The 9,872-nt window shown below is 43.7% G+C and overlaps 1 pseudogene; it reads left to right on the forward strand.

Moving 5' to 3' along the window:
• Window positions 1-553: 553 nt before the first annotated feature.
• Window positions 554-672, forward strand: LOC115064334 (annotated as a pseudogene).
• Window positions 673-9,872: the final 9,200 nt, after the last annotated feature.

A 9,872-nucleotide genomic window follows, 5' to 3' on the forward strand; every position in this document is an offset into this window, starting at 1 on the left:
TTGCTACCGATCCAGTTATTCTGAGTTCAGCTTGCATGGTGTCCTACCTGGTTTTACTCAGGGCTCCCTTTCCAGTCTCAGCATCATGATCCTTATTCAAGCCGTTTTGTACAGACGACTACGAGAGCCTTCCAACTGGCTTTCTACCTTCTCGGCCTTTGAACAACCAAGTGTTCTTAAAACTTTTGCCAAAATAAATGTCCTGAGAGACTGCTTAGCACACTCTGCTCAGATTATTTTTCTTTTTAAACCTAACAACAGTTGGATTTTTGTGGCCACTGGCTCTACATCTGTAGATTTAATTAGACACATATGGAAAATAGTTTTTTAAAGCATCCACCTATACTGGGCATGTGCAGATTTTTTTCTTGCCATTATTTCCTAACCAAACCAGCACAATGATTATTTAGCTAAAATTTACATTGGGCTAATTATAGCAAATAATTTATAAACTACTCAAGGATTCTGGGTTGGATATAGGTTATAGGCACAAAACCATTTTATATAAATGAGAGCTGTATATAATAATGGTGCCATCAAAATTAGCAGAGAACCCGTCCCCAGAGGCACTGCAGGTGTGGCTGCTTTATCACATCTGCATCAGTAGGTTGTAGAGAGGGAGAGGTCATCTGGGTTCAGTGTTCTGATCTGAATGATCCGTAGCCTAACACTCCCTGATAAAAAGCAAGCATGAGACAGTCATCACTCCCAAGTCACACAAGCCCAGGCAGGCTCCCAAGCTGAAGAGCAAGCCACAGACTAGAAGAACCCTGCCTGGGACCATGGGCACCAGGCAGGATGAGCCTGAGACAGAGGCCTTCACATGGGGACATTTGGGAGGGCCCAGGTAAGGCGCGATCTCAAGACACTAGAGCACCATGAGGGTCCAGACTAGGAGCTACTTGAGATGACCACCAGTCTGGCGTCGTTCAGGCCTGGGATGGGGGCAGACCATGCCTGAGGTGACTTCTACTCAGTACCATAATGCATGCCTGGGCATAGCACTCCTAAGACCACTCCTGTGATGACGCCAGGCACTCAGAGACCATAGGCACCACTAAGAGGAGCAAGTAAGTGGTGGAGAAATGGAAGAGAAAGAGAAACAGAAGGATGTGTGTGTGCACAATGAAGAGAGGATGAGGGAGAGATACCTTCCTTTCCCTCACCCCTCACTTCTTGTGGCAGGTGGGAGACCTGGCCATGTGGTCACGAGAGCAGGAGAGCTGTCCCTGTCCCTCACCAGCTGCTAGACTCTCAGGAGATCGGCTCCACACCTTGCCTGGGCAGCACAGTAGAGCTGACCTTGGTGGCAGGGGCACAGGTAAACCAGCCTAGAGGGTGTGAGCATGGGAGAGCTGGTCGCACCACTTTTTGGTCCAGGGAGAGATTCCAACACCTCCTTCCTCCTTGTCACCTATGGCAGGCAGGAGAGCTGGCCCTGAGGTCATGAGAGCAGAAGGGCTGGCTCTCCCTCTCACCAGCTGCAGCACTCAGGAGAGCAAGCCCTGCCCCTCACCTGGGCAGCATCATAGAGCCCACCCTGGATGTGGGGGTTGCTGGTGATCGGGCCCTGAGTGCATGAGTGTGGGAGAGTGTGTGGGAGAGCTGGCCCTGCATCTTGTCTGCTGTGTAAGCAAGAGAGGGATTCCTTTCCCTCCCCTTTACCCTCTCCACCTAATGTGGGCAGGAGAGCTGGCTATGACTGGGTCATGAGAGCAAAAGAGCTGTCCTGACCCTTGCCTTCTGCAGCATTTTAAATAGCAGGCCCCGCACCTCACCCGGGCAGTGTGGTAGAAGTGACTCTAGATGTCGGGGTTGCAGGTGAGCCAGTCCCAAAGGTGTGAGCTCAGGAGAGCAGGCTCTGCTTCTTGTCTGTCGGGCAGTGGTGAAGGTGAGGGAGAACACCCTCCTGGCCTACCTTGTCCTTCACCACCTATAGTAGGCAGGAGAGCTGGCCTTGAGAGTCATGAGAATGGGAGAACTGACCCTGTCCCTCACCAGCTGGAACACTTGGGAGAGTGGGCCCTGCACTTCGCCTGTGCAGCAGAGTAGAGCTGGCCCTAGTAGGGTGGGTGGTGGTGGCTGTGGCGGTGGCTGTGGCGGTGGCGGTGGTTCTGGTGAGCCAGTCCTGAGGGCATGAGAGAGGGAGAACCTGTGGGATGACTAGCTCAGATACTTCTCAGGGCCAGGTGCAAGACTTTGAATTGACCCACTCCAACACTTCCCCATTGATGAATTGCTGGAGTACATGAAGGAGCCAGTCCTACAGATCCAAAACTACAGGATCTCCATGACCCAGGGCAGCAACAGGATATTTGAGGTGAGTCTTGTAGGATTATGGTTCCTTTGTCTGCTCCACCACAGGGTATGGCTGCTGGGGTGGGGGTGGGGCAGGATGTGGGAGTTTTGACTGTGCTTACCTCACAGGTGGGTGTCTGGGCTGTAGGGAAGCCATGGGACAATGCTCAGGGGTGGTGGGGAAGTGCAGTCTGAGGTGTGGGGGGGCAGCTGGAGCTGGCTTGGCACCCCTGGGCCTGTGACAACAGGCTCTTCTGGTTCTCAGGCTCTTGGATACCCCAGAAGAGCTGATAATGGAGTGGGGTCCTTCGGAGTGGATCTAGCCTGGGGCCAAGGGGAAAAAGAGGGGAGAACTCTGACTGGATCCCCAGGGGGGGGGCGCCTTTGACTTGTGAGCAGCTATGGGCTTGAGCTTAGCCTTGGTTTGGCTGGGAGCACAGAGAGGCCTTCTATGGGAGATTAGTTGGTGACTCTATAGGCAAAGGTCTTCCCTATGACTCCCCTGGTGAAAAGAGGCAGTCCATGGGTTTAAGGCATTTATTATCATGGTGAAAAGTGGATGAGTAAAACTGTACCCCACTTCTCAGGGTGGGCCTGAGGTTAAACACCTTTTGCAGGGGAGTGTCTGGAAAGGAAAGTTTATTGGCTAAGTTTCTAGGCCTTTAGGTACCTCATTGAAATGGAGATCTGTTTGGACTTTATGTGACTACACATACTCTACCTGTGGAGGGGCTTGGGGCATTGCCCTCATGTGACTGGTGGCCACGAGTCTATGGAGGGCTGTGACCTCCTGCCAGGAGTTTGGTGTCCAGGAAACAGGCAAAACCACCTACCATCCCTAGAGGGTCACCAGGGTTTTAGCCTTAGCTCAACCAGGAATCAGGCTGCCTTTCATGGTCCTATAGATTCCCAGTGAGGTTTTGGTGTTGATAGAGCCGCAGAAGACAGAGGCCTTGTACCAGACCAACAAGTAAGTCATTGCAATGAACATTTGCAAGCAAAGAAGTGTGGATAAAGGTTATACTGTGGAACAACACCATGATACACTACAGCTTCTATAAGATTTTCTTTTCTCTGTTGGGGAGGAGTTTGCAAGGGTGGAAGGCAGTTATTAGGTGAGGGAGGGATGAGTGAGACAGGGGTGAATGATGTGGCATTCACAAAGAACCAATAAAAAGTAAAAAATAGCAGAGAAAAAAAGAACTATTCGAAATTTTCTCAGATATAAATAATTGACACATGGAAAAAAATCACTTAAATTTCTTTGCCAAATATTTTTTTTGCTTTTCCTTCTTTTTTTATTAGATATTTTCTTCATTTACATTTCAAATGCTATCCCGAAAGTCCCCTATACCCTCCACCTGCCCTGCTCCCCAACCCACCCACTCCTGCTTCCTGGCCCTGGCATTCTCCTGTACTGGGGCATAGAATCTTCGCAAGACCACGGGGCCTCTCCTCCCATTGATGGCCCATCCTCTTTTGCCAAATATTTTAACAATCTTTGAAAACAATGACATACAAAAGTAAGAACGTTGCTGAGTTTTGTTTTTATTAATGGTTAAGTAAAAGGCTTTCTAATGGGAGCAATCACAAAAGGAAAATCACTTGAAGCACAATTTGTATTTTTCTAGGTCAAACAGTCATGAAAAGTGAGTGCAAGGCTGATTAAGGTGCAGTGTTAGTAAGATTCTCTTCATTTTTGTCCTGTAGCTTTACACTCAGAGGAACTTTCTAGAAACTGTCCAAGCCTTTCCAGCAAGTGCTGCCCTTTCTGCTTGGACTATCCTCACATCCTCCCATGACTGGCCCTTCTTCATTCTTTTGCTAGATGATCAAATACTTGTGTTCTTAAAAAGGCCTTCTCGGTTAACCTGATGCAAACTAGCCAGTCTTCATTGCCTCATTTTCTAAAGTTAACTCTCTTATTGCTTGTTCTGCATTCTTCATAATCACTATCGTTAGCCTTGTCTATCCTAAGTATTTTTTTTTTAATCTGCCCCTTGTAATGCAAGTTTTGTGAATATATAGACTTTGTCTGCTTGTTCATGTTTTTTATATATGAGAGAGGTCTTGAGACTTTTTTTGAATGTGTGAATGAAGTAATGGGTTGTTTACATGTAAATAAAAAGAAAGAGGTAAGAGAACACGATGCTGAGTTTGAGGTAAGGCTGTGTACGTGTCTATATTTTTATTAGTAAAAATGTTACTATCTATCCAGAAGATGGTAAACTATGTACCGTAAAGAAGAATTTTCAGAATCGAGAGTGCCAGCTGCATCTTCTCAAAGTGTTCACACATTTAACCCATCCAGTTTGTCTCACTGAATAATATAAAAACTGGGCCACAAATCAAACATCTAAATTGGATCTTCTTTTTAAGATACTAAAATTAAACTCAAGGGAAGATTTTATTTTTTAAATCAGACACTACTGAGTAGATTGAAGAGATGATCGACCAGGGTTAATCTGACTATCAGGTACTTGAAGAGAGGTGAGAAGACATGGTATAAAGAGTTTGTAAAATAAAAGAACCACAGTGAAGATCTCTGCTAACTAACGTCAATTCTGCATGGTGCTGGAGAAAAGTACTGTAGTCTTATTTTGAACAACTTCTGAAATATACAAATCTTGTTTAACTGATCAACTCAAAACACTCAGATGTTTTTATCAGAGGAGAGACAGGAATTAACCTATCACAGGGAGCCAATAAAGTGTTTTAATGGAAGAAATGGCAGAATCTAATTCCAATAATCATTATTTTATGTGGAGATTGACTTTTTAGGGCTATACCACTGAAGCACAGAGACGAGCAAGGCGATGTCTGCAGTCTTCTATCTAATGTCTAAGGTTTGTCTACCGTTTTAGTAGTGGGTGTGGATAGAAGTGAAGGGATCCACACTGTGTTTCGGAAGCACGGTCCACGTGTGATACAGTGTGACTGATATAAGAATTTAGAAAACAGCCCGGTGGTATCCTAGGCACTGTGTTGACCATATGGAAGTATAGGCTGGGCAGATTGGTAGAGGTTCTAATTTGGGTATTTTAAAATTGAGATGGATTTAAAAATATTCAGATGAAGATGCTAAGTAAGCAGTTGAATAGAGGCTCACACTTGGAGGGGCGACCCAGGGAAGAGATATAAATGATACAAAACGAGGTAACGCTAGTGCTAGGGTAATGCTGTGGGGATAGATGAGATCAAGAAAGGAAACACAGAAGCAAGAACAGCTAGGAAATACGCTTAACATTTAGCTTTATTGGAAAAAAGGAACCCAGAGAAACAGAGTGGTGTGCATCAAGAAGGGACAAAGCTCTGGCTAGGAATGGGTGTAAATGAGGAAAAAAATAAAATATGCATTTAATTTAGTGGAAATTAGACTCATTGCTGTTTTTTAAGAGTAAGGTTGCCAGACTGGTGATCATAGAAACACCACTGATCCACTTGGGTCAATTTATTCCAGTGGTTAAAAAAAAACCTTGGGACTTTGGATAAATAGTTTGTTGTGGACTCTGTTAGTGCTCTGACTGGGTGCTTTGGATCTCTTGATTTGCTTGCACCCCAGGATTACAAGTGAACTTTCAGTTTTAACAGAACACGCCTCCTGGATGGATAGGTGGGCTGTCCTGATCAGGGAGAAGCAGGAAGTGCTTGGGCTCAGGTGAAGAAGCCTCAACAAGAAAAAGAACACCACCACTACCACCACCACCACCACGATCACCACCATGGCCACCACCACGACCACCAGAAGCAGCAGCAGCAGCAGCAACAACAACAACAAGCTGAGTGGGAATAGAAGTGTTCCAGTTTATTGTTCTGGGGCACACCACTAATTATACTGTCTCCAGAATTTCCCACAGACCACAGTTCATTGCAGAATCCCGTGGTATTATCTCTTGCTTGATCTGGCTTTATTGGATAAAGGCACCCAGAAAAAGCAATGTTAGAGAAAGCAAGAGTGTAACGTGTAGTGAGAAATGTTGAGGATTTGGCTAAGAATGGGTGTAAAATGGGGACAATATAAATTATGTATTCAATTTAGTGGAAATAAAAATCATTGCTAATTTTTAAATTTTTACTGATTTTCTTTGTTTTCAAAACATACTGTGGCATTTCAGATATGGAAATCCAATCAAAGTGGGTCTATAGTAGACATTAAAAGACAGCTTTAGCTAAAAATGTTGATTGATCCATCACTTGGCGCTGTCTTAACTTTGGGTTGGTCTCTTGACTCAATACATAAACATGGTTATCACTAAGGAGGTATGTCTACATAGCCTGTCTCTTCAACTTTCAAAGCTGAAAGTCATTGTTCTAGACCTTCAATCATCTTTGATTGAAGGACAATTATTCATCTTCGATTGAATGACAGACCATTCCACAAATGACAGTAATTATTAATAAAGGTGAGCACCCTATACCCTGGCACAGAAGTGATCATCTCAAAGGAATCACATTGGTTCTTTCAAGTGATGGTGAAGTAATGACTTATTCAGCGTACCTTGCAGAAGCAAAGCCATGTGACTAACCAGTCCACGCCTTGCTTAGGATTGCTTAATTATTCATGTCTCTTGCTCACTGTTCCTATTCTACCTCTATTCAAACCTAAAGCTAATGTCAGTATCCTGAACAAGGACTTGGAATTACTGAACCCTTTTACTTGTTTTTCCAAACACAGCCTTTGATAAGTCTCCCTGCTTTGTGTTTAACTGTTATCAGTCTCTTTAATTGGCATGCTGGGACAGATGGCTGAGCCCAGTCTGTTGGCCCTGCTACAGCCAGAGATTTTGCCCTAAAACTCCAGTAACAGGTGAGTTAGGAGTTTCAAGTTGCCAGTAGTGGTCATGCCAGAACTAAGGCAACAGATAAGAGAAAGGTGGGAAGAGGAATTAAGTGAGAAATATAAATATGAATAAGGCAGGCATGCCACGACAGTGATTAACTGGATTTAGGTGAAGAGAGGAAGCAAGAGCTGATGGTGACCTTGAGGTTTTACTGAACTGTGGGTAGAACCTGGTGCCACTCAGCAGGATCACAGAAACCAACAAACCATGGGGAAGAATTAAATTAAAGAGTTTTTATACTCATTTGGCTTTAATTACAAGTTAACCACTGTCATGAACTATGATCAATAAGGAGCTCAGGAATTTATGTTCTGAGCTCCTATGTGATAGAAAACCTGGTCAATGCGGGTGTTTTGAAATCCATCAAAACCTAGTCTTTTGCAGAGGACATTTTTACTGCCCTTGTGGGTTTCTGGAGGGTTGGATGGTATGTTATCAAGTACTTCAGGACAGTAAAGGAGGAGCAACGGGACAGAACTGGGGGCTTTTTCTTTAAGAACCACAGATTTTAGGCATTTTTATGAGGAAGATTACATGAGAATGAATCATCTGGCTTTTCCAAAATTCTCCTTCAGCGTTTTAGGCATGACTAATCAGACAGAGAATTTCTAAACAGGAATGTGTGTACCTGTGAATACGTGTAAAAACACCACTCCATGTATCTTGGAAACATTCTCAATGTTGAGCATCTGTGTGTGACATTTAAGCGTGAGTCCCAGAGTGAGCTGGAGTTGATAAATACTTTAAGCAACTCACCGTGGCATTTATAATGTGTACCACAGCTCCTCTAAATCTCCAGTTGATTATGTTCTGCAAAACACCATTTCCATGCTTCTGTTCACATGGTCCCAGCGCTGCAAGCTTTTCATCTGGAAGCAGTTTCTTTCTCATCTGTGTGTTCACAGTATCAGGCTTGTATATTATAGAGGGTATGTGTCACGTCTTGCTTTTTGGATGTGAGTGATTTATATGCAAGTCTTCTCGCCTAGAAGATGTAATAGCTGTCTTGCACAGAGCTTCCTTGATGGTGAATCCCTGAGAACCTATCTCTGAGTGACTCATAAATTCCCAGTGGCTATTTATCTTAGTCTATTCAGATTTCTGCAACAAACTAGCAATGAACTGGGTGGCTTATAAGCAACAGAGCTGTGTCTTGCACTTCCAGAGCCTATCAGTACAAGATCAGAAAACCAGCAGTTTTGGAATGTGGTGTGTCTTTCCTTGTTCACAGTGGCTGTTCATGGGATGATTTGGTCAATGGAACTCTCTTGAGCTTCTTTTTTTAAGGATGATGACTGGTTAGCTGTCTTCATCTCTACCTCCACATACTATCACACTGGGAATTAGATCTTCACATAAAAAATTTAGGCACACAAACATTCAGTTTGTAGTACTAGAGATGATGGTAAACTAGTTTTAAAATTTTGTACTGTAGAGCCGGACCTCCACTCTGCTCCGGCATTCTTGGTCTCTTGTTGCTCCTGTGATGCAGCACCTCAACCACATTAAGAAACCTATATACTGAAATAAAAGCTATTAAACTCTCGTCTTTCATACCTGCTTTAGAGTCTGAGATGAATACAACCATTTCCTTGACCCACAGTGTCCAGCAGTTTGAAACCTCAAGCTTAACTTCAATGACACACCTCTTCCAACAAGGCATCACTTCTTAATCATTCCTAAACAATTGCATTACTTAGGGACCAACTATGAGAATATATGTACCTATGAGGGCCATTTTCATTCAAACTATCAATATAATAATTGACTTGTTGTTACTTGTTTATTTCACTTAACATTCTCAAATTTCAATCTTATATTTCATTCTTACAGTATTGTTAAAAATTTGTCCTGTATGAAATCTGCATAAGATGCAATTGTACAATGCATATTTACCATGTTTTTCCTTACCCATCAATTTGTGAATAGATACAAATTGCTCTACACTTTATTATGAATAAGGGCATGTGACCATGAACATCCCCTTATATTATCTTCATGATTGACCTTCTTCTTTTGTATCAATGGCAGTTCTTTAGAGTTTAGACATTGTCTGTTTATCTCTGCCTAATATCTTGATGCTGGTAATGGTGGTATGCACCTATAATCTCGGAATTTGTGAGGTAGTGGCGGGAGGAACTGGTCTTCAAGTCCAGCCACAGCCACAGCCACACAGAGAGTTGGAGACCATTGGAACTACATAGCAAGAATGCCCACCCCCTACAAAAAAACCCCAAACAACTAAAGACCTTGAAAGAATGATGTCTTGGTAACTGTTCTATTACTGTGAAGAGAGACACCGTGATGAAGGTACCTTGTAGAAGAAAGCTTGCTTATAGTTTCAGAGGGTTAGTTTATTATCATCATGGTGGGGAGGGAGTGTGATAGCATACAAGTAGGCATGGTGCAAGAGCAGTAACTGAGAGCCTTGCATACTGATCTACAGGCCATGGACAGACAGACAGACAGATGAGTAGCTAAACAGACAGACAGGGCTTAGTGTAGGCTTTTGAAACCTCAAAGCCTACTTCTGTTGACACACCTCTTCCAACTAGGCTACACCCCAACTAGGCTATACCCCTAATTTTTTTTTTCAAACGGTTCCACTAACTGGAGACCAAGAATTCCAACTGTGGGTCTATGGGGGCCTTTCTCATTCAAACTACATTGAGAGGTTTTGTGCAAATGAAGACTTGAAGATAATAGCACAAATGGGAAATCCCAGACAGGTGA

The sequence above is a fragment of the Mus pahari genome, chromosome 6 (assembly GCF_900095145.1).
Source record: "Mus pahari chromosome 6, PAHARI_EIJ_v1.1, whole genome shotgun sequence".
In the NCBI taxonomy this organism is placed as follows: Eukaryota; Metazoa; Chordata; class Mammalia; order Rodentia; family Muridae; genus Mus; species Mus pahari.